The sequence below is a fragment of the Rhinoderma darwinii genome, chromosome 4 (assembly GCF_050947455.1).
Source record: "Rhinoderma darwinii isolate aRhiDar2 chromosome 4, aRhiDar2.hap1, whole genome shotgun sequence".
In the NCBI taxonomy this organism is placed as follows: Eukaryota; Metazoa; Chordata; class Amphibia; order Anura; family Rhinodermatidae; genus Rhinoderma; species Rhinoderma darwinii.
The window spans coordinates 269,266,491-269,292,687 of NC_134690.1; the positions used below are offsets into that span (position 1 = coordinate 269,266,491).

Genomic DNA, 26,197 nt, shown 5'->3' on the forward strand with positions numbered 1-26,197 from the left:
TATGTCTACTTTATGTTTGCATTGTTTTTTGAACGTCCTTTTTTTTTTTCTAGGACGTTACAAGGCTTAGAACTTTAGCAGCAATTTCTCACATTTTCAAGAAAATGTCAAAAGGCTTTTTTTTTCAGGGACCAGTTCAATTCTGAAGTGGTTTTGAGGGGCCCATATATTTGAAAACCTTAAACACTTTATTTTAAAAACTGCACCCCTCGAAGTATTTAAAACAGCATTCAGAAAGTGTTTTAACCTTTCAGGCGTTTCACAGGAATTAAAGCAATGTAAAGGTGAAATTTACAAATTTTATTTTTTTTGCTGAAATTCAATTGTAATACATTTTTTTCTGTAACACAAAGTTTTACCAGAGAAACGCAACTCAATATTTATTGCCCAGAGTCTTCAGTTTTTAGAAATATCCCACATGTGGCCCTAGTGCGGTAATGAAATGAAACACCAACCTCCAGAAGCAAAGGAGCAGCTAGAGGATTTTGGGGCCTCCTTTTTATTAGAATATATTTTAGGTACCATATCGGGTGTAAAGAGGTCTTGTGGTGCCAAAACAGTGGAAATCCCCCAAAAGTGACCCCATTTTGGAAACTACACACCTCAAAGAATGTATCTAGAGCTATAGTTAGCATTTCGACCCCACAGTTTTTTTGCTAAGTTTATTTGAATTAGCCTGTAAAAATGAAAATAATTTTTTTTCCTGAAAAACCATAGAATTTTCAATTTTTTACAAGGAATAAATGAGAAAAAGCACCCCAACATTTATAAAGCAATTTCCCCTGATTATGGCAATACCCCATATGTGGTAATAAACTGGTGTATAGACCCATGGCAGGTCTCAGAGGGGTAGGAGCACCATTTGGATTTTGGAGCACAGATTTTGCTGGAATGGTTTTCAGTGCCATGTCGCGTTAGTAACGGACTGGAGGGACCAAAACAGTTGAAACCCCCCAAAAGTGACCCCATTTTGGAAACTACACCCCTCAAGGAATGTATCTAGGGCTATAGTTAGTATTTTGACCCCACAGTTTTTTTGCTAAATTTATTTGAATTAGTCTGTAAAAATAAAAATTATTTTTTTTCCTGAAAAAACATAGAATTTTCGAATTTTTACAAGGAATAAATGAGAAAAAGCACCCCAACATTTATAAAGCAATTTCCCCTGATTACGGCAATACCCCATATGTGGTAATAAACTGCTGTATAGACCCACGGCAGGTCTCAGAAGGGTAGGAGCACCATTTGGATTTTGGAGCGCAGATTTTGCTGGAATGGTTTTCAGTACTATGTCGCGTTTGCAATGGACTGGAGGGACCAAAACAGTGGAAACCCCCAAAAGTGAAACTACACCCCTCAAGGAATATATTGAGGGGTATAGTGAGCATTTTGACCCCACAGATTTTTGCTGAATTTAGTGTAATTAGGTCATGGAAATGAAAATCTACGTTTTTTTTCAAGTAAAATTACGTTTTACCTCAGATTATTCCATATTCACAATAGATAAAGGAGAAAAAGCACCCAAACATTTGTAAAGCAAACTCTCCTGAGCACAGAAATACCCCATATGTGGTCAGAAACTGCTCTTTGAACCCACAGCAGGGCTTAGAAGGAGCACCATTTGGCTTTTGGAGCTCAAATTTAGCTGGAATGGTTTGCTGAGGCCATGTCGCATTTGCAAAACCATTGAGGGGCCAAAACAGTGGAAACCCCTAAAAAATGACCCTATTTGGGAAACTACACCCCTCAAGAAATTTATCTAGGGGTATAGTGAACATTTAGACCCTAGAATTTTTTTGCATAAATTATTGGAATTATTGAAAATGAAAATCCAAAATTTTTTCGATTAAAATATAGATTTTGACCATTTTTTTTTAATTTCCATAGGGACTAAAGGAGAAAAAGCACTCCAATATTTGTAAAGAAATATCTTCTGAGTATAGTTAAACCCCATATGCAGTCATTTACTGCTGTTTGGACACACAGCAGGGCCCAAAAGGGAAGGAGTGTCATTTGGGTTTTGAAGCTCCAATTTATCTGGAATGGTGTGCATAGGCCATGTCGCATTTACAAAGCCCCTTAGCCCCAGTGGAAACTCCCCGAAAGCAACCATATTTTGGAAAGTTTACCCTCAAGGAATGTGTAGTTACCTTATGTTTAGATTACCGACTGCTTGGACATTTTTCAGGGCCTCGAGTGGACTCTGTGCATTTTGGCTTTCAGCTTGCATTTTAACAATATATTACTTTGCTTTTTTGAGATAAAGAAACTTTCTAATATACATAATTTTTAAAACCTGCATGGATTGCAGGTTTTCATTCCCCATTGCATAGACCCGGCCGTTCTTGCTGCCACGCTTCGACACAGACTTTAGGAGTTCCTCTCCTCTCTATTTGTCGATGACACGTATAAAAGGGCTGGCTGCCTGGCTCAATTCATCAGCTAAGCCTTAAGGGGGAAGGGGCTGGATAGCTGATGAATTGAGCCAGGCAGCCAGCCCCTTCATCCGCATTATCAACACACAGAGAGGAGGGGGATGCTCCTTCTCCCGGAGATTGTGTTGACGCATCCCAGCGAGAATCTCAGCTCCACACTTCTGGGTCCACACAATGGGGACTAAAACCTGCAACCCGTGCAGGTTTTAAAAATAGAGTATATTAGAAAGTTTATTTATTTCACAAAAGCAAAATGCTAAATAGTTTTTCGTTTCATCGGACAACCCCTTTTAGGTACATTTTTATTTTTGGGTATACTTTGGCTGGTGGTTCATTTATGAAGATGGGTTTTTGACAAGAATGGCAAGAACAAAAATATCCAAGAAAATTTGGGCACACTAAAGATAAATTAAATTATATTCTTGAATGTCTAAAATGGGACAAATGAATAAAGAGTTTAAAAACGTGGCTCTGTGTGGAAAATTTGAAAGCAGTCAATGAGACACCAGGCTGGGAGTGATGGGCAATAATAACGGGTATCACACCTCATTCCTTTCTTGGTACATACACGACATCTTCTTTGGGGGTACTTTCTTGATTCAGTTGAGGGAATTACAGCAATAAAATGTCGCTCAGTGAGTCTTTTGACGGATTCAGATTCTAATGGATGAGAGGGGCCAACATTTGCTAAAACAAGATCTTCAATGACCATTTCCTGGTAATCTAGAAAAGTATTTGAATTTCCTGCCTTTTTGTATAACACAAACGAGTTGTATGTAGCAGCCTGAAATAGGTAAATAACTAATTTTTTGTACCAGGTATAGGATTTTCTTGATACCTGGTATGGCTGTAGAACCTGATCAGCAAGGTCTACTCCCCCCATGTATTTGTTGTAATCAATGATTGACACAGGCTTTTGCTTTTGGGTAGTAGAACCTCGTTCTACAACATCCATTGTTGCATCAGTGTGGATCGAGCTGAGGATAAAAATATCCTTTTTGTCTTTGTATTTTAGGGCAAGCAGCTCTCCGCTGCGAACACCGCCTGACTGCCCCTTTTCGTACTTTTCATTCACCAATGATTGTGGAAACCCCTTGCGGTTTTTACGAATGGTCCCACAAGCCCCTGTGTTCTGTTCGACCAAACTTTTAAAAAGGGGTATGCTTGTGTAGTAGTTGTCCACATACAGGTTATGGCCCTTTTCTAGAAATGGGGTAATAAGCGCCCAAACTATTTTTCCACTTGTCCCTAGATAGGGGGGGCATCCTGGTGGGTTTAGTTGGCTATCTTTTCCCTCATAAATGCGAAAAGCTGATGTATACCCTGTTGAACTCTCGCACATTTTATAGAGCTTTATTCCAAATCTTGCGCTTTTAGATGGAATGAATTGTTTGAAGTGCAGTCTCCCTAGGGACTCATCAATGGAAATGTTTTGCGTGGGGGTGTAAATTAATAAAAATGTGTCTGACAACGCTTTGATGATGGGCCTGATTTTGTAGAGTTGGTCATAATCTGGGGCACTTCTAGGGAGGCACTGACTGTTATCGTTGAAATGCCAAAATCTCATGAGCATTTCATAACGGGCTCTAGGAAGAATGGCAGAAAAGACAGGGGTGGTTAGAACGGGACGGGTGGACCAGTATGATCGAATGCTCGGTTTTTTTAACAAGCCCCATGGCAAATGTGAGGCCTATAAATTTCTTCATTTCATCAATATCTGTTGGCTTCCATGAATTTTGCCTGGCATAATATGAACGGGGATTCTCAGAGATGAATTGGGAAGCATATAAATTCGTTTGGAAAACAATATGTTCCAGCAAATCATTTGTTAGAAATAAGTAAAAAGAATTAATTGGACCAAATCCTTCCACCTCCACATTTGTACCTGGGGTGGCATTAAAGTCAGGGATGAATGGCGCACCAGAATTTGAAGCCTCCCATCTAGTAAATGCTACATCTAGTGGCAAACTCTCTTGTAGGTTGGCATGCGCCTCTTCGCTAAAATGAGGCATGTCACTTGTACTGGGCATCGTGCCCTGATTTGGAGATGTTTCTCCAACAGCCCTCTCTACCTGTCCTGTACTGGTCCTTGTATTTTTTGGCGATGAACCAGAATGATCGCTAGACTCAGAGCTGTCACTTTCGCTAACAGCAAAACCCTCAAAATAGTCTTCGCCATCTGACAAGACACTATCTTCACTGTCAGAGCATAAAAGGGCATACGCCTCCTCTGCAGAATAAAATTGACGGGCCATTTTATTACGTTTATATTTTTATACGTAAAGGTATATAAACGTAAATGGTATGAAGTTCGTTAATTTAATTAGAACAAATTAATTGACTGGCACAGCACTTCCTATCAAATTGATTACGAATATAACTTATACTACCCTAACCGTCACCCTAAATTATTACTAACTATACCGTAATAATTATTATTACTAACTATCCTTATACTAAAACCTAGCACTATACCCTAAATCCTACCTAACAAGGCAGATTAATGGGATTGGGGGAAATTGTTATGTGGTGTTTTTTCACTGTGTCTTATACTGTGATATTCACAGATCTGACACAGATCTCCTCTGTTTGCTCTCTGACAGAGCAGCAGGGGAGAGACAGTGTTTATATATACTTGGTCCCAGGGAAAGTTTGTTGCTGCAACAAACTTTCCCTGCGATGGCCATGATTTGTTACCATGACCAGGACCTGAACCAATCAGGTCCCGATCATGTTTACAGGAGCAGAGGCACTGTCTCTCCTCTGTTTGCTGTTCTGATAGAACAGCAGAGGGGAGACAGTGTAGGTTACGACGGAAAGTTTGTTGCTACAACAAACTTTCCCTGCGATGGTCATGATTGCTTATCATGACCATCACATGTTCGGGACCTGAATAAATCTGGTCCCGATCATGTCTCTGGGACCAGAGGCAGGTGACAGCAGCGGGATCCGGGTGTCAGCGCTATTCTGAGACACCCAGATCTCGCTTTTAACATCCACCGTGAATTCACGTCGGCACTGCACAGAGCCCAGCAAGTGCCGACGTGAATTTACTGTGGGCGGTCGGGAAGCGGTTAAGGATTCATAGCCTGATTGGTGTCACACCAGATAGCTGATGCTCCAGGTACCAAGTTGAAGAAGCAAAGCATGCAATCGGCTTTTGTTTAATGTGAAGTGGTAAGAGAGGTATAAAATTCTCCCACAGCTTAAAAAAATCCCTCAGTTTTCTGCTCTTTCCGAAGGGAGGTTTCCACCCAATCCATTCGGAAAAGGTAAGATAGCCTTTCCAGGAAAATACGATGTGTGTGTGTGTGGGGGGGGGGGGTGTGTTAGTTATCCAAACCTGGAGAATCTCCTTCCTAGCAGCCGCAGTGACCTAGTACAGCAGTTTTTTGTGATGGTTCGGGATGAAGAGCATGGAAGGTGGTAGGATCCCAAAGAGACCCCACGTTTGGGTTGAGGGGCATTGTATGGACAGGGTGTTTGACACAAAATATTGAATCTTTCGCCAAAAGTCATCAATAGCTGGGCAAAACCAGAGGCAATGTAATAAGTCTGCATGCGGTGCTCCACACTTTAAACACGAATGGTCAGAGGAGTTACCCATGGGAAAGCCCCTGTAAGGGGACACATAAGCCCTATGAGCTATTTTAAAAGACATCTCCCAGTACATGGCTGATGGGAGGTATTTGGCAGCTGTGGTTACAGATGATGGGATATCGTCATGAGTGATGTGATCTAAGTGCTCAACCCAGTAAGATACACCCGATTGTGATTTAGCGTAGTCCAATGGCTATCTTAAAACGTTATAGTATGTAGTGATTAGTCTCTTTCTGCATTGATGTGATAGATTTACTGTAAGTGACAGAAGAAGTCATCCCAGTCTTGATCTTGTAAGTGGATAATGACCTTATGAGCAGATCTACAGGCCTGCATATAATAAAAGGGGTGTTGGCCCAAAAAATCAAATTGAATACGTAGTTCATTAAATGAATAGGGACGGCGAGTGAGCATGTTAATTATCTGACTAATACATGTCAACCCCCTCCGAGCCCATCCACGAAAGACCACATGGGGATTGGCGTTTTGGAAGTCAGAGTTATGGATCCAAGGAAGGAGTAGGGAAAATCTAGGGTTTAATCCTAAATGCTTTCTAACCTTGGTCCATGTCTTCCAGGAGGACATTACTAGGGAATTAGCCCGTTGATCAGGCGATAGAGCCGAGTAGGGAGTGTGTAGAAGGCATGTTAAGGAAATGGGTCTGGATAATTGGAGATCTAATGTCGAATCCGTAAAGCAAGAGCTGCCGGTTATCCAATCTCCAATCACTCGCAGTTGAGCTGCCATGTTGTATAAATGAATCTGGGGAAAATTAAATTATTATCTGTCTTACAAGCAGATACAATTAAATTTAGAAAAATGCAAATTTTTGCAGTTTTTCACCAAATTTTTGTGTTTTTCCACAATAAAATACTCAATGTATCGACAATTTTACCACTAACTTAAAGTATAATGTGTCACGAGAAAACAATCTCAGAATCGCTTGAATAGGTAAGAGCATTCCAAAGTTATTACCACATAAATTGACACATGTCAGATTTGAAAAATGGGGCTGCTTCCTGAACGTGCAGTCTAGTCTATGTCCTTAAGGGTTAAAAGCACCCTTTTGAGGCATATATAATTTATTGATTACCCCCCTAAAAAGTGAATAAAAGTTAATCGGGAAAAAAAAACAGAACTTTCATCATCCTTTTTCACGTCTTAAATTTCCTCCGTTTACCGTGTTGTATAAATGACACAATCACTTTATTCAGTGGGTTGTTACGATTGCGGCAATACCAAATTATTATATATTTTTTCATGTTTTACTACTTTTACACACTAAATAATAGCTGACATAGCTGTATAAGGACTTATTTTTTTGCGGGACGACTTGTAGTTTTTTTATTGGTACCATTTTGGAGTACATACGACTTTTTGATCGCTTTTTATAAAAAAAAATTTAAATCAGGATGAACAGAAAGCATCAATTTTGCCATTGTTTTTGATTTTATTTTTTACGGCGTTCACTGTGCGGGTTAAATAATGTAATAGCTTTATGGTTGGGGTCGTTACGGACGTGGAAATACCAAATATGTGTAACACTTTTTTTTGTCTTTTCGTAATAAAGCTTTTTTTTTACTTGGAAATTTATTATTTACTTATTATAAACTTTATTAGGGTATGTTCACACGCAGTGTTTTTATGCGTATTTCGGGGCGTTTACGCCTTGAAAAACGCCTGAAAAAAACGGAAGCTGAACGCCTACAAACATCTGCCCATTGAAATCAATGGGAAAAGCAGCATTTAGTTCATAAGGGACGTCTTTTTACTCTGCGGTAAAAAGTGCATGTCACTTCTTGAGGCGTTTTTTTTGGAGCGGATTTTCCATTGAACACTATGAAAAACGCCTCTAAAGAAGCTCCAGATTAAAAGAAGCTTCATTTTCCGCTTCAAAAATGCCTGAAAATCCGGTGTAAACTTACCCTTAAACTTTTTTTAAACTTTTTTTATTTTAGTCCCTCTAGTGGTATTTACTATGCGATCATTTGATAGATTTATGCTTATGTATTGCAGTGTATTATTGCCTGTTGGTGTAAAACTGACAGGCACCTGTTAGGACATGCCTGTGGCTCCGACTCTTCATGAATTACTGCATCAATGCGGAGTGGCATGGAGGCGATCAGCCTGTGGCACTGCTGAGGTGTTATGGAAACCCAGGTTGCTTTGATAGTGGCCTTCAGCTCGTACATATATATATATATAGTGTGTGTGTGTGTGTGTGTGTGTGTGTGTGTGTGTATATATATATGTATGTGTGTGTGTGTGTGTGTATATATATATATATATATGCACACAAAAGTAAAGATCTTGCAGCACTCCAAATGTGAAAAAAATAGTGGTTTATTCAGCCAACAAACAGTGACGTTTCTGTCCAACAATAGGACCTTTATCAAGCATGGTGACACACTAAGTGATAACAGTTTTATATAGAGCAAGAAAGCATTTACATAATTGATCTAATTAAAATACAAATAAAGTGCATAGTGCAAAAAATACATTGTATCTGTGTTTTGTACGCTATCAAATACAATCGAAAAATTGATACATAAAGTTCATATACATATATAATAAATAACAATACAGCATAGCAAATATACAAAATTACATGATTAGAACATAATCATATATACACACCAGTTGTGTCATAACTAATCATGATAGTTCCACTCACCAATCAGAGCTTCAGGACCTTCTTAATGCAAATCACCATCCGGTTGTGTGCATCCCGGTCAGGGCCGCCATCAGGAATTTCAGGGCCCCAAACAGCTAAATTTTCTGGGTCCCCCTACCGTGGCACCGCCTGTTAACGGTACTCCGTCCAGCACTATATCATGCTACCCAGGGGGGTATTAGGGGTACTGATGTGATGGGCCCGGCAACTGCCGCGACTTGCCTTTGGTAGAAAAAAAACAGGCCCCTGCAATGGGGCTCGTTTTTTTCACCAAAAGAATGTCGTGAGCTGCGGGGCCCCCCCTCTCGTCGTGAGGGCCGTCAAACACCGCCCGCGTGACCGATCGCGCGCACCCGCAATCTCCCGCGCGTGCGCACTCGCGACCGTACGCACCCGCGACCGCCCGCGCATGCGTCCACGAGAGCGCACCAGCGACCGCACGTACCCGCGACCGCCCGCCTGCGCACTTGCGACTACCTGGAACCACGCACTGAATTTTGAGGCAGATTTTGACCTGCCCACACTATCTTGCCGCGTTTTTTGCCCGCGGCGATTGAGGACAGCAGACAAAAAATGCATTTTCTGCCTCCCATTGATTTCGATGGGAGGTCAGAGGCGGAACAGCGGCAAGAAAGGACGTGCTGCTTTTCCTTTTTTCCGCGACTGGCTCCCATTGATTTCAGATTAAATCAATGGGAGGCGGTTTTGGAAGTTGTTTGATGCTGATTCTGACGCAGTGTCCGAGTCAATATCAAGACCCAAAAACTCTGAGAACTGGGCCTTATTGCTAGGGCTTATTCAGACGAACGTGTAATACGTCCGTGCAACGAGGGTGATTTTCACGCGCCTCGCACAGACCTATGTTACTCTATGGAGCCGTGCAGACTGTCAGTGATTTTCACGCAGCGTGTGTCCGCTGCGTAAAACTCACGACATGTCCTATATTTGTGCATTGTTCGCGCATCACGCACCCATTGAAGTCAATGGGTACGTGAAAATCACGCCCAGCACTTCCGCAGCAGTATAAACTATGAATGAAAACAGAAAAGCACTACGTGCTACAAACATACAAAGTGTCATAATGATGGCGGCTGCGCGAAAATCACTCAGCCACGCACCATACGCTGCTGACACACTGAGCTGTTATGGACCTTTTGGATGCGCAAAACGCCATGTTTTTGCGCGCGCAAAAACCACCCGCTTGTGTAAATCCGGCCTTAGGGTAGGAACATACTAGGCATGAACACTGCGGATTTTATGCAACACATTTTATTGTGGAAAATCCGCAGCGTATTACAGTCGCAGCAGAGTGGATGAGATTTGAACAAATCTCATCCACACGCTGCAAAAAAAAAAAATTGACCTGCAGTGTGGCTTTTTAAGCCGCAGCATGTCAATTTATTCTGTGGAATCGCTGCTCCTCTGTTGCGGAAATGCTGTGGTTCTGCCGCAAAAATCACAAAATGAGAAAAAAAAAGGTACTTTTTTAAATTGATAAAGTTTAGACTTACCCCGGCCGTAGTTTAGGCGACGCGATCCTCTATTCTTAGCGCAGCCCGGCGTCCTGTCATGACGTTTCATCCCATGTGACTGCTGCAGCGGTCACATGGTCTACAGCGTCATCCCAGGAGGCGGGGCTACGTTCAGAAGAGAGAGATGCGTCCCCTAAAATACGGCCGGGGCAAGTCTAAACTTTTTTTTCCCTGCAGGATTCCCACAGCGGACAAGCCTCACGAAACCTGCGCATTTATGGTCAGCAACAGGATTCCACCACTCCCGCAATGTATCAATTAACTCCTTAACGCCGAAGGACGGATATATCCGTCCTCAGCAGCTGCTAGTTCGCGCAGGAGGACGGATATATGCGTCCTGTGATTGCACGGGTACGGACACTGTACCCACCAGATGATCTGCAAAGAGGAGTGGGCCAAAATTCCATCTAACATGTGTGCAAACCTCATCATCAACTACAAAAAACCTCTGACTGCTGTGCTTGCCAACAAGGGTTTTGCCACCAAGTATTAAGTCTTTTTTGCCAAAGGGATCAAATACTTATTTCTCTGTGCACAATGCAAATAAATATATATAATTTTGACTATGTGATTTTCTGCTTTTTTTAAAAAATATAATCTCTCTCTCACTGGTAAAATTAACCTAGCCTAAAAATTCTAGACTGTTCATGACTTTGACAGTGGGCAAACTTACAAAATCCGCAAGGGATCAAATACTTATTTCCTTCACTGTAACATGGTCGTGTGAATCCAGCCTAACTCTTTCAGCACCCTGGACAGTGAATTCCGATCAGAATATAGAGCAACCTGTAAAAAAAAAAAACATTCATACTTACCGAGAACTTCCTGCTTCTTCCTCCAGTCCGGTCTCGCGGCCGTTGCATTGGTGACGCGTCCCTCTCGACATCCGGCCCGACATCCCTGGATGACGTTTCAGCCCATGTGACCGCTGCAGCCAATCACATGCTGCAGCAGTCACATGGACTACCGCGTCGGGCTGGATGTCAAGAGAGGGACGCGTCACCAAGGCAACGGCCGGGTAAGTATGAATTTCTTTTACCTCGGAAAGGGCTGCCCCTTCTCTCTATGCTGCACTGATAGAGAGAAGGGGCTGCCGATTAGTGCAGTGCAATTTTGCATCGAAAACGTGCCCGTAAATACGGGTGGAATACTGGTGACACCGGAACCGTATTTACGGGCACGGGTCCGTAAATACTGGCGCAAAACGGGTCGAATACGTGTGACACCGGACCCGTATTTACGGGAGGGAAAAAATACATTCGTGTGCATGAGGCCTAAGTATTGTGCATCCGTATTTGATCTGTATTTTCATATGGAGGCTGTTTACATGGGTGTATGAAATAGTATTTTAATAACGCAGCATGCAGTACTTTCACACGTTATGCGGTTGGAAAGCGTTCAATGAAGTCTATGGAGAGTGTTTAAAACCCCTTCACGCAACAAGTAATAGCACATCGTGGTGCAAGGGAGAATATATGAAGCGCTGAGTGCTCTCCATACGATGTGGGTGTCAGCCGTGGTTGTGTCCAATCCGGTCACAACCACGGTAACTGAAAGAGTATTCAAGAAAATCTAAGACGCAAATTGAACCATAAGGGTATGTTCACACGGAGTGTTTTCAGCCGTAAACGTCCCGAAAAACGGCTGAAAAATCGGAAGCAGAATGCCTCCGAACATCTGCCCATTGATTTCAATGGGAAATACAGCGTTCTGTTCCGACGGGGAGTACTTTTTATGCCTCGTTTTCCAAAAACGGCACATAAAAAGACGCTCACGAAAAAGTGCATGTCACTTTTTGGCACAATTTTGGAGCAGTTCTTCATTGACTCTATAGAAAAACGGGCATCAAAAACGCGAGTTTGATTACTGTATTTTCAGATGTTTTTTTATTTTTTGTGTGCACATACCCTAACCGCGCTGCTACCATCAAAAGTTTTTTTTTTTACCATTACATTGGACTTCTGTTTGATGGTAGCCGTGCTGTTATGGTATAATTTGCTTCTTAAATTTTCTTGACTAGCTCTAGGAAAGTGGAGAGTGAAAAACAAAAAATAAAAATAAAAAAAATGGCTCAGTCCTAAAGGGGTTAAAATATGGATGCATCCATATTTTATCTGTATTTGATCCGTATGTGTTTTGTATTGCATCTGTTTTACAAAGGGTCTGTCTTATGTAATTCAGTTCTCTCCATGGCCTATAAAAGGAGGGGTGTTCCCGGTCTATCGAGGGGTAATATTATTGCATCCTATTCAGTAAGAATTAGTCCGGAATGCATAAGCCATATGTCAAAGTTTTGGGAAGAATTTGGAAGTCTGTCTGAGCAGAAGCTGATTGACCAGTTCTGGTTTCTGCCAACCCGAGTAGCGTTTTGTTGTGGAAGAGAAAAGTGTACCATAACTGCCTAGACTATCTGATATGGAAGCACTTGCTGTGTTATGATTATGAGCGTGCTTTTCTGGCAATATTATGTGGGCACTGCGGCTAACACTATCATGGTGGTTCTGCTATGACAATTACTTTGGTGGGAAATGTTATGGTAGCCTAAGGCTGGATTCACACGAGCGTGGCGTTTTTGCGGACGCAAAAACGCGGCGTTTTGTGCGCGCAAAAACCACTTGACATCCGTGTATGATGCGCGGCTGCGTGATTTTCGCGCAGCCGCCATCATAGAGATGAGGCTAGCCGACGTCAGTAACTGTCCAGGGTGCTGAAAGAGTTAACTGATCGGCAGTAACACTTTCAGCACCCTCGACAGTAAATTCCGATCACCATATCGAGCAACCTGTTAAAAAAAAAAAAAAAAAGAGGTTCGTACTTACCGAGAACTTCCCCGCCGTTGCCTTGGTGACGCGCCTCTCGACATCTGGCCCCACCTCCCTGGATGACGTGGCAGTCCATGTGACCGCTGCAGCCTGTGATTGGCTGCAGGCTGTGCTTGGCCTGTGATTGGCTGCAGCTGTCTCTTGGACAGAATTGTCATCCCGGGAGGTCAGACTGGAGGAAGAAGCCGGGAGTTATCGGTAAGTCAGAACTTCTTTTTTTTTTTTTTTTTTATACGTTCATGTATATTGGGATCGGAAGTCACTGTCCAGGGTGCTGAAACAGTTTAACTCTTTCAGCACCCTGGACAGTGACTATCTCCTGACGTCGCGTACGGGAAATTTTTTGGCCGGGTTCGGCCAAAACGAGTACGGCCGAACCCGGTGAAGTTCGGTTCTCCGTGTTCGCTCTTCTCAAAGACACTCCGTTTGGATGTTTGTAAACCGAAAAGCACGTGGTGCTTTTCTGTTTACATTCATCCTTTTGACAGCTGTTGCGTGAATCACGCAGTTCGCACGGAAGTGCTTCCGTGCGGCATGCGTGGTTTTCACGCACCCATTGACTTCAATGGGTGCGTGATGCGTGCAAAACGCCGAAAGAACGGACATGTCGTGACTTTTTTTCAGCGGACTCACGCTGAGGAAAAATCACGGACATGTCTGCACGGCCCCATAGACACATATAGGTCTGTGCAACGCGCGTTGCACGGATGTTTTTCCCGTTCGTCTGAATAAAGCCTTAGGCTGACCACATTATGGTGGTACTGACTGACTTCACCTGGCAAGTCTGTGCGAGTGTCACGACCCTCCCCTTATGTTAAAATCTTGTGAACACCACTGGTTCATAATATACTTTTATCGGCAGTGTTGATTTAATCTGTGCTAGTTTCCTATTTCTTTATGTTTCTGACTAGAGACCTCTTGGTAATCATCAAGTCTTCATTCATTTGCCTCCTGGGAGGAAAGCACAGTAATGTGCAAATGAGCAGTGAAGCGGGCCTGCTGCCAGGCGTCCATTCATTAAAGTGAGAGTGAAGGTTCTGTTTGCCAGCGTTTTCAGATAACCGTACCAGCCACTGTTGCTGCACACAGACTTTGATCTGCCTGCAGCCTGTTCATTGATGAGCAGTCCAGAGGTCCTCTCTTCTGGCCGTTCTACATGATTATGTAGGCAGCATATGGGGGGGGGGGGGGCACATGTATAAAAGTGTTGTCTGTGCTAATTGTCAGTGATTCTAGCTTACAGGCTGTCAGTATTGTCTCTGCCAAATTCATTCTACAGGTCAGAACTGTTGCCAAACCTATAACACAAATTGCATTATATTGTATACTGTAGCAATTTCTGACATCACTTCAACACATGCGTCTATATTTCTGTGTGCACCTCCTATGTATAACTGCTTGGTGTACTACACCCTTTATGCTAGCCATTCCTATAGTGCCACACACTGCCCCCCCACCCCCTTTACAATACTATCCGGGTGCCCCTCAAGCAAATTAATAAAAACATACTCACCTAGCCCCTTTCTTGCGAGGAACGGAGCTCCGCAGCCTCCTCAGTCCTGCAGCCTGTGAGATGAGGGTAACCTTGCGCAGGCCGGTGCGATGCCGTGACGTCATTGTGCCGGCCTGTGCTGGGATCCTGTCCCAGCGTCTTCTAGGCTGTGGGCCTAATGTGCCCTGTAGCCTAGTAAAGGGCAGAGCAGAGAGCACATAGTATTCAATTGTATCTGGATTCTGAAGACACAGATACAATTCAATGTGGCAGTCGCCTGGGGACCTGGGGCACCAGGCCAAAAATCCGGGGCTAGCTACTACACTGGATTCATGTGAAGATGCTACGCAAGCAGCAGCTCTGTGCTTGAGTGAAACACGCCCACCAGTCAGCTCCTTGTACCGAGATGGCTGGCTGGTGAGTGCCCCCCCCCCCACCTCCGTACTCCTTCACATGTCTTCTTAACGCTCTTGTAGTGATCTGTATGTTAAAGTTTTTTCTTTTTAGTTTCCTCACATTATTTGAAAATCGTAGCAAAACCGCATCATTGTGTCGCAATTACGAAAATTGCGTAAAAAAAATAAATACAAAACACAAACAGTACTATTAGGCTATATTCACATCATTGTTTAAATGATTCCTTTATTGATAAATATTACGTATTAAATCAGCAGGCCATTAAAATAAATTTAAGGACTACTGACTTTCTCCTGCAGCGCTCCTCATACCTGGGTGTATTCTTGCTACTTGTGAAATTACCGTACGAAAGTACACGGATTACAGATCTGGCCAAGACGTGCAGCAGCAGATTACATCTATTTCACTCTAAACTCTTTACAGTGTTATGCCCATAATGCACAATCAAAAAGGGTGTTTTGGGCATAGACACCGCCGCTATTCAGCTCTCTATACTGTTTTACACTATGGAGAGGCCGTATATTTTTTTCTCTTTTTCTAGTTTGAATAAATATACCCTAAGGCCACTTCAGACGTGGTGGGTTTTTCAGATTGTGCACTAAAAATCCACTACAGTTTACAAAACAATACATGTAAATGTGGTTTACCCCATGCACATGCAGCGGATTCCGCATTTAAATCTGCATTAAATCCAACGACCATCCATATCCCATGCTTGTGAATGAGGTTTCTGCAACCCCATTCACATGCTATAGAAAATGTTTGCTCGTATTTTTGTCTAATACGAGATTTTGATTTTGGCAGGTGGTGGGGTCCAAACTGATCTTTTGCACAAGGGCCCATGAGCCTTTAGCTACGCCTTTGGTTATGGATGCACTGTTATATTGTACAGACTGTTATATCATAACACAGAAAAAGAAGAGCTTATAGCCAGGAATATATATAAAAAGTAGAAATTTTATTAACATATATAGACAAACAATTTTTTAAAAAGTGTATATATATAATACAAGGACAAGACCCTAGTAAAAAGGTTAAGGAGCGGTTATCAACATTGCTAGTACAGAGAATGGGTTAGCTATACTACCACAGATCAAATCCTGTCATATATTCAAATGTAAGATTCCTATATGGAAAGTAAGGGAACAGTTGAAAAGGATGTACCAAATCTATATTGTATTTAAAGCAATGAACAGGGTTCAACCATCTTAATCAGGTGCTAGTGCAGAAATAATATTTCTGCACTAGCACCTGATTAAGATGGTTGAACCCTGTTCATTGCTTTCAACTTTTTACTAGGGTCTTGTCCTTGTATTATGTATTATATATATATATATATATATATATATATATATATATTGTTTGTCTATATATGTTAATAAAATGTCTGTGTTATGATACATATTATGGAGCTGCCTATTTTATTACCTATGGGGGGTCGTTTTTTGAACCGTACCTAGCCCGCAGTACTAATGCTGTCTGGAGTGCATATATTGATTACAGACTGTTATATGTCTGGTTTTATATTTTTCTTTATTGCCGTTTCTAAATTGTCTTCCTAAAAGAATCTCCTCCCTTATGCCCTATTATATATTTTTTCCCCCTTGTATCTACAAATGTTTTGCATTCATCTATGTACACATGACTGAGTCTGTTATCCTCTGGCAGCTTAAATTCTCTGGGGTGACGTGCACTTGCTGTCGCAAGATAAATGTCTTGCGGTTGTCTAACATGCACAGATTAACAGAATGGTGGATTCATCATGAGCTCTTCTCTGCTGACTTCTTGCGAATAATGCAGATCAGCCATAAGGTTTAGCAGTCTTTGGAGAATGTCCATAGTTGTATATTTTGTACTGGCTAATACTAATATTACCTTTTGTTAGCTTGTACTGCAACTGAAGTACTGGTGGGCAACGTTTCCTCTCTTCTTCAACCACCTTCCCTGACTGTATTAGATATCTAAGTAACTTGTCAAGTCAAGTGTGATGACTGTAATTCACTCAGTAGAATCTTCTCTCTCATTTATCTGGAGTATATACTTGGGGTTTGTCACTTCAGATTTGTGTAATACAAGCAGTTCTCTTTTAAAGAGGTTCTACATATAAAATAAGAAGGCAACAGAGGCTTTAAACAATCAAGAGCAGGGTCTGATTTATTTTTTTTCTCCAGAAACCGCCACTCTTGTCCATGAACTGTATCTGGTATTGCAGCTCGGCCCCTTTCAAGTCTGTACGAGTTTTTTTTACTAATCTCATACAACCCTTTTAGGGGTAAAATGAGATAGTAAGTATGGCAAAGCCAGATAAGTTCATAAATGGAGGCTTTATTTGTTTTGCTGGTATGGATGTTGCATATAGAGCTATGCCATTTATAACACTGTTCACAAAAAAATGGCGATAGCACACTGCGAACACCGATGTAACCTAAACCGCTAAATATAAATAAATATGTTTGCCCACCTGCCACGACATGGCATCCTCCATAGGTGGGGGTCTACTCTGCACATAAACCCAGAACTGTGACTAAGCCTACATATATCTGGGGATGGTAGGAACCAGCATTAAACTAATTAAAATCACCCAGGGCAGAATGGGAGGAGTGCAAGAACAAAAAATGGAGGCAGTCACTAACCCCACATATATGAATCACATAAAAAACCCAAAAGTTTGAGCAGCACATTCCAACAAAATTATACAAAATGTGTATACAGGTGCAAGAATGCCTGTGACTGCAAATATACAGCACACAAAAAAATGGCGACAGCACACTGCAAACACCAATATAACCTAAACCGCTAAATAGAAATAAATATGCATTACATGCTAAATCTACGACGCCTTGTCGTGGCAGGTGGGCAAACACTTTTTGATCAAAATGTGTACTAAGAACCTCCCTATTATAAGTAGATTTAGCAGTAATGCATATTTATTTATATTTGGCGGTCACAGGCGTTCTAGAAGAGGCTGGACGCAGCCCGCAGGGCTTCAGGGGAAGCCTCCATGACGGGACCTAGGAAGGAAAGGGTTAAACAGGAGGGAGATGCAGAGGGAGGTAGACGAGAGGTAGGGAGGAGTTAGGGGACGTTACTGGTCTTCCCGCTGTTTTCGGCTTTGAGCCGGAAGCAGCTGGAGGAGTAACACACATTGTCAGAAGCTCCTGCTGCGGCCCTCTCGTTTTGCTTACCTGCCATGTCGGAGGTCAGCATGTTGGAACAGCTGCGTGCGGCAGCTGCATTCCACGCTCCCGGCTGGTTGGAGGAGACCGTGGCTGCACTGGCAAGGATCCCGAGGTCTGCTGAGCAGGGGGACAGGCTCCACTCCCCCGGCCCCCTCCCTAGTGCCAGTGCTGTAGCGGCGGGGGGGGGGGGGGGGGGGAGGGGGGGGAGGGGGAGGGAGTCAGATATACACGCTCCGGCCCGTATGAGGCAGAGCGCGTCGCCAGGGGCGACGGTGGCTCGGGCCGGGTTCCCCCGTCGCTCCCGGCGGTCCCGCCCTCCAGAACGACTTAGCCCGGATGTGGTCCCGCGGACGCGGCGTCGCAAGGGGAGCCCTTCAAAGGACGCTCCAGGCCAGGCAGCTGGGAGGGCGGCCTCTTCCCAGGCCCTGCGTCCTGGCAGGAATCCCCAGCTGCGACGAGGTCCGGCGGTAAACAGGGGGTCGCAGGCCGGGCTCCCTGTCAGCCCTCCTCCATCGGATGGAAGAACCGGAGGACTGTCGACGGCCGCCCCACATGGTGATGTTCCGGCCAGGGGGCTGGCTTCCTCGAGACCGTCGAGGAGGACGCCTAGAGCTGCAGCGACGACGAGGCAACAGGTCCGGTCGGAAGTCTGGGTCCCCGCGGTCGTGCGGCAGGTGGCCGGCCCATCGGTCAGCGCGTCGTTGTCCCCGTGTAGGAGATGTCGGTGGGATGGCCAGTCTGCGAGAGAGGATCTGGAAGAAGGCGAAGTGGATGATGTTCGGCGCGGTCAGGACGGTCCGGCTGACGGGAATACAGCGCCTGTGCAGCCTGGTGAGTGCATAACTCCTTCTTTGCCGTATCCAGCGATTTTTATGTCAAGTGTCGGTGGGGGGGCAGCAAGCGTGGCATCGGCTGCCGGTAGCGGCACGGTCGGGCGCGACGGCGCGGGTTTAGCGGATTTAGTGGGTTGCTTGCGGGAGCTGGTCGGACGTCTAGATAGGGCGGCGGCGCCGGTAGTTACGGCGGTGTCCCCGGCTGTAGTTTGGGAAGGTCCCCGGGAGGTTGGATCGTTACAGTCGTGTCCCGGGATGGTGGAAGGGCTGGTGGCGTCTAAGGAGGCGGTCGCGGTATCAGTGCAGACCGAGGCGCAAAAAGAGGGCGATAGGGTGCGTCTTGATGATCGTGCTCGCGGGGAGGTGTATGTTTGCTTCGAAGGTCCGTTGGGGGCGCATTTAAAGCAGGAGGTTCGTAAGCGGATCTGGAAGGACGAATATGTGGAGATTTTTTCTCTTCTGCCGCTTGCTAAATTCAACTTGGATAAAAGCAAGCGGGACGAGAGTAAGAAGGAGGAGGAACGTCGGCGGTATAGGCTTATCCCGCAGACGTTCGTCAATTGGTCGCAGGCGTTTGCCATATTAGCCAGCGTTATCGGAGAAAAGGCGCCGGAAAATTGTTCGGCGTTGTTTTGCTATTTTGATGCCATTGGGGAGGCTCATAGGGCATACGGGGGACAGGCGTGGTTAAGATACGACGAGCAATTCCGTCAGCGTAAGGCGGTTCGGCCGGCGATTCGGTGGGACCAAAAGGATATTGCGCTTTGGTTAAGGATTACGGCTCCGGTTAAGCAGTCCTTTCCCGGGAGCATCGGCCAACGAGGTCAGTCCAGCCAGGCCGGGCAAGGTTCAGGGGCAAAACTGGGATTCTGCTGGCAATTTAACGATGGCCAGTGTAAGTTTGGGGCCACGTGTAAGTTCAAGCACGTGTGTTCAGAATGCAATGGTTCATCCCACGGGGCTGCGAAATGTATGCGGAAGAAGCGGTCAGGGAACCAGTCCTCCTCGGCTAGTCAAGGGGTTGTCGCCGGTGAGGGTGGAAAGGATGGCCCCGTATCTAAATGAGTATCCGGATAGGGCTGCGGCCAGGTTACGCGGCGGAATCTTAAGTCGGCTTACTTGCATGCCGAGGTCGTGTCGGAAAAACTGTTTAAAGAAGTTTCATTGGGTCGCATGGCGGGGCTGTTCGTTGATCCGCCAATAAAGGATTTAGTGGTGTCCCCTCCCCATTGGGTATTGTGCCAAAGCGCGAACCCCGGAAATTTAGTTTAATTCAGCATTTATCGTTTCCCAAGGGCTCGTCGGTGAATGATGGGATTGATCACGAGTTGTGCTCCGTGGTGTATACATCATTCGACAAGGCGGTGGAGTTAGTTCGTGTTGCGGGGAACGGTGCGCTGTTAGCAAAGACCGACATTGAGGCGGCTTTCCGGTTATTGCCGGTTCATCCAGAAAGCCAACGGTTGTTGGGTTGTTTTTGGAACGGGGCTTTTTATGTGGATAGGTGCCTTCCGATGGGGTGTTCTCTTTCTTGCGCATACTTCGAGGCGTTTAGTAGCTTTGTGGAATGGGTGACGAAGGAAGTATCCGGGGTCGACTCGCTGATAACTTATTTGGATGATTTTTTGTGCATCGGCCCGGGGGGTTCGCCTATTTGCGGTAACTTGCTTCATTCATTGCAGAAGGTTGCGAGGGATTTTGGGATCCCTTTGGCGCCTGAAAAGACTGAGGGCCCGGTATCGACCATTTGTTTTTTAGGGATCGAAATTGATTCGGTGGCAATGGAGTGTCGTCTTCCGGCGGATAAGCTAGGGTCTTTGAGGCAGGAGGTACATCGGGCTTGTAGGTTAAAGAAAATCACGTTGCGTGATCTTCAGTCGCTGCTGGGGAAGTTGAATTTCGCTTGCCGGATTATGCCAATGGGGAGGGTTTTTAGTAGGCGGTTGGCGGCGGCGACGGCAGGGGTTCGTGCGCCACATCACTTTGTGCGGCTCAAGGAAGAGCATCGGGCTGATTTGCAAGTTTGGGACGAGTTTTTGGGTCAGTATAACGGTCGCTCGCTATGGATGGCTCCAGCGCAGGATACGAGTGATTTACAAATTTTTACGGATGCGGCTGGTGCAGGTGGGTTTGGAGCGTATGGGGGTGGTCCTTGGTGTGCAGGAAACTGGCCGGCTAGCTGGGTGTCCACTCACGCGGAATCTGGCCCTGCTCGAGCTGTTCCCGATCGTGGTTGCGGCGACCATTTGGGGGAACAGGCTCAGGGATAAGAAGGTTCGTTTTTACTGCGACAACATGGGGGTGGTATTGGCCATTAATAATATCACTGCCTCCTCTCCCCCGGTAGTTCAGTTGTTGCGACATTTAGTTTTGGTGTGTTTGTCTTTGAACGCGTGGGTGGTGGCGGTACATGTGCTGGGGGTATGGAATTGTATCGCTGATGCTCTTTCTCGCTCGCAGTGGGACCGATTTTCGTCAATTGGCACCCGAAGCGGAGCGTCTCGGTTTGGCTTGTCCGGAACATCTCTGTGATCTGGTCTCGGTCCCGTAGAGCGATTGGTGGAAAGGTCATTGGCATGTACGACGTGGAGGGCTTATTCTGCTTGTTGGAATAATAATAATAATAATAATAATAATCTTTATTTATATAGCGCCAACATATTACGCAGCACTTTACAATTTAGAGGGAACATGAAACAAACAATATCAGACATTACATAGTGACAAAGTTCATTTACAATTCAAACCTGGGGAGTGAGGACCCTGCTCGCAAGAGCTTACAATCTATGAGGACATAAGGGAGACACAAAGTGTAATAGTGTTTGTTCTGTACAATGGTCCGGCCATTTTTATACACATGCGGTGGTAACATAAAGCTGCATGAGCCGGTCACCAGCCAGTATCCGTGTATGACGGACATGAAGAGAAGGAGTGTGAGGGAATCTTATTCTGATGACTAATCTAAATGGAGGGCCATGGAAAGGAGTCAGATTAGGGAATGTTATAGGCCTGTCTAAATAGATGTGTTTTCAGGGCACGTTTAAAACTGTGGATATTGGGAATTAATCTGATTGTCTGGGGTAGCACATTCCAGAGGACGGGTGCAGCAGTGGGATGAGTGGGTAAGAGAGTTGGGTAACGTCAGCACGGATAATGACAGGTTGGTGGCACTTCTGTACTGGTTGGGGGATGCCTGGGAGGCGGCGTTTTCGTTGGCAAAGGTCAATCGTTTCATTGCTGCGTTGGCTTTTGGTTTTAAGTTGAGGGGTTTTCGGGATGTGTCCAAGGAGTTTTTAGTGGGACAGGCTTTGAAGGGTCTGCGTCGTGGCAGTGCAGAAGCGGATTGTAGGAGGCCCGTGTCGTTTTCTCTTATCTCTTTGGGCGTATCGTTGGTGTCTGTCTGTCATTCTTCGTCCGAGGTGGAGTTATTTCAGTTAGCATTTTCTTTAGCATTCTTTGGGGCATTTAGAATTGGCGAGCTGGTTTCTCCTAGTACCAAGCGGGCAGGGGGGTTGAGACGGGGGGAGGTGAGCCTATATGGGGACAGGCTCGAGGTATGGTTGCAGCGGTAAAAAACTGACCAACTGGGTAAAGGAAAGCGGGTAGTTTTGTTTGCCCTCCCGGGATCGGCGATGTGTCCGGTCGCTTGCATGCGTGTTTTTAAACCACAGGTGGGACCTCCCGAGTTGCCGTTGCTTTGTCACGAGGATGGGTCATTCTGGTCCAGATTTCAATTTGGCGCAGTATTTTAAAAATGCCTGGCGGCGGTCGGCGTCGCGGCCGGTCCTTACTCATCTCATTCCTTCAGGATTGGCGCAGCAACTGAGGCGGGGCGCTGGGGGTTGGTTGACGAAGGGGTGCGGTGCATTGGCCGTTGGGTGTCCAACAGGTTTAAGTCCTACGTGCGCCCCCATTTGTTATGAGTCATGTTGCTAATGGAAACGTTTGTGTGCATGTATTTAACTTTCTTTTCCGTTTCAGATCAGCTTCCTTGTCTTGTGTGGTTGTTGGGCCACTCTTACATGCATTGGGGGGCTTTGAGGGCGGACGTCCGCCCTGATGGTCGCCAGTTGCGCATTCCGCGGCAGGACGCGGTTTTGCATTGGCTGGGATTTAGAGGTATGTTGTGGAGCAGGGTGTTAGCGGTATTCCAGACATACACTCGGCTGGATAGGGTGCCGGAAGTTCTGGTTTTGCACGTGGGTGGGAATGATTTGGGGGTTCGCCCCTTTCGGGAGTTGGTAAGGGACATCAAACACGATATGTTGTATTTGTGGGTTTCTCATCCCGGATTGGTGATAGTGTGGTCAGATATTGTCCCAAGGAAGCATTGGCGGCTGGCTAGGTCAGTGGAGAGAGTCAATAAGGCTCGCATCAAGGTAAATCGGGCGGTGTCCCGTTTTGTGGCCAAGAATGGGGGTATTTGTGTGCGGCACAGGGATTTGGAGTCAGGAATGGGGAACTACTGGAGGAGCGATGGGGTTCATCTGACAGAGGTTGGGATTGATATGTGGAGTCTGGCAATAGCAGAAGGAATTGAAAGGGCGGTGGTGGTGTGGCGAAACTCACAGGCTTAAGGTGGTCAAGGCCTGTTTCGCTGTGGCGGGGGGAGTCCTTGAGGTCGGTCAGTACGAAATGGTGGGGGGGTCGCATCGGGGGTATGCGTCCCCCAAAAAAGGTACATGGTTGAAGACTTCATAGGGTGTTATCCCTTTGAAGTGGTCTTCTGGTGGTTGGAGCCATCTGCAGAGGTGAGCGGTGCTTCCGAGCTGGTTTACGGCTGGAGGTAATGTCTTGGTGGTCTTGCAGATGGCTAACTCTAGATATAAAAGGTATATCTAAAATGGCTTCAAGAACATTAATCCGAGCCGGGGAAGTCCACGTTAATTGTTATTTATGATTCTGACCCATGTTGGGTCATGTGAATTATTAGGAGGAATTCTCTGGTTGGATTCCTAATGAGTTATCCGAATGTTTCGGATCAAAATTGCATTTCAAAACTGTGAAAATTAATAAACTGCTGCTGTGGCCATTTCACATCCAACCTCGGTGTCACGTGTCTTTTCTAAAGGTGGGGGTGGGGGAAAAAAGAAGGGTAAGTAAAGGTTCATTAACACACGACTCTACTTAGGCAAGTCATTCACCTGCATACACGTTTTGTATCATTTTGTTTGTAATGTGCTGTTCAAACTTTTGTGTTTTTATGTGATTTTATAACACTATTGTCGTCGTGTGTGTGTGTGTGTGTGTGTGTGTGTGTGTGTGTGATGACGACTAAGGGTAATGTCTATTGTCGTTTTTTTTTTTTTTTTTTGCTTTATGATCATGTTAGGCTTGTGTAGGTAATACTTAAAGTTACCGCTGTGTATCAGACTTTTAATTTCTTAATATGACATGTTTGCCAAATGGTTAGTAATGCAGGTACTGCTCTTCAGCCATGGATGTGAAATTGACCAGAGATATATGTGCATGGTGTTATATGTTCCCACTATACTTCTATAAGTTTACCCCTTGTTGGTTTCCTTCCACATTCCAAAAGCTTTCAATTAAATTGTTGATAGCTGAGATAGGGAAAGTAGATTTGTGAACTCTAACTGGGATAGAGAGTGATGTCAGTAAGGCTTCGTTCACATCTGCGTTGGGACTCAGTTCGTGGGTTCCGTCAGACCTTTCCATAGGGAACCCATGAACCGAATACAAACTCAAACGGAAACCATAGGTTTCAGTTTGCATCACCATTGATTTGAATGGTGACGGAACCGGTGCAAATGGTTTCCGTTTGTCACCGTTGTTTAAGGCTTCCGTAGTTTTGATGGAATCGATACCATAGTCAACTGCACTATTCATTCCGTCAAAATGACAAACCGTGACAAACGGAAACCATTTGCATCGGATCGGAGGTAAACTAAGCCTACGTGTTCTCTGTGTATGTTTCCTAAAATTTCTAGCCTTGCATTTTTACTAAAATCAATTAGGGAGGATTTACACGAGCGTGTGCGTTTTGTGCGCGCAAAAGGCACTTAACAGCTCAGTGTGTCATCACCATATGATGCACGGCTGCGTGATTTTCACGCAGCCGCCATCATTATGACACTCTGTATGTTTGTAAACAGAAAAGCTTTTCTGCTTTCAATCCTATTCCTTACTGCTGTTGCGCGAATCATTCTTCCGTGTGGGGTGTGAGATTTTCACACACCCATTGACTTGAATGGGTGTGTGATGCGTGAACAGCGCAGAAATATAGGACATGTCGTGCGTTTCACGCAGCGGACACGTGCTGCGTGAAAATCAGACTGTCTGCACGGACCCATGGGCTAACATAGGTCCATGCGAGGCGCGTGAAAATCACGTGCGTTGCACGGACGTATTACCAGCTCATGTAAATCCTCAAAGTAGAATTACATTTTTAGACAAAGTATAATTAATTCTAGACTGGCATTACTATAAAAAGTCTGATTGTCCAGCACAGAACTACAAGACATTCTGGAATCTTAGGATATGTTTGCAGGAGGCAGATATGTTTCAGAAATATCTGCAACTTTGCCTTATGTCTATTGTAAAAATCCATGCACATGCTGCAGAAACAACCCTATTCAAAGATATGGAACTGATTTTCAGCCTGTGAAATTTCTCAAATCAATCTACCACCTATGAACCAGAAGATCTCAAGTACAGTTTATACTGAATTAACTTTTACTGTAAGTTTATTGTTATATTTATTATTAGCAGCTTGTCTCACTGCTTCATCTATGGATCCACAATTCTGTAGCACTTCTTAGTAACATTTTAAAACAATATGTGCTTAAGAGGTTAAAACGGCGATTAATAGCATTTCAGGACTTTTGGTATAAAGAGGATTCATGGGATAACCTCTTTAAATTATTTTACTTGCACATGAACGTATTTTTGTCCTCCCGTAAATACTGGCGTAAATACGGGTCCTTGGTCACACGTATTTGAACCGTATTGCACCAGTATTTACGGACTCGTGCCCGTAAATACGGGTCCGGTGTCGCCAGTATTCCATCCGTATTTACGGGCACGTTTTCGCTGCAAAATTGCACTGCAGTAATCGGCAGCCCCTTCTCTCTATCAGTGCAGGATAGAGAGAAGGGACAGCCCTTTCCGTAACAAAAGTAAAAGAAATTCATACTTACCCGGCCGTTGCCTTGGTGACGAGTCCCTCTCGACATCTAGTCCAACCTCCCTGGAT

At 44.8% G+C, this 26,197-nt stretch overlaps 1 protein-coding gene across 6 annotated transcripts in view; it reads left to right on the forward strand.

Moving 5' to 3' along the window:
- The window catches only part of MAP7 (microtubule associated protein 7), a 147,959-nt gene that overhangs the window by 30,080 nt on the left and 91,682 nt on the right, over positions 1 to 26,197 (forward strand). The window lies entirely within an intron of this gene.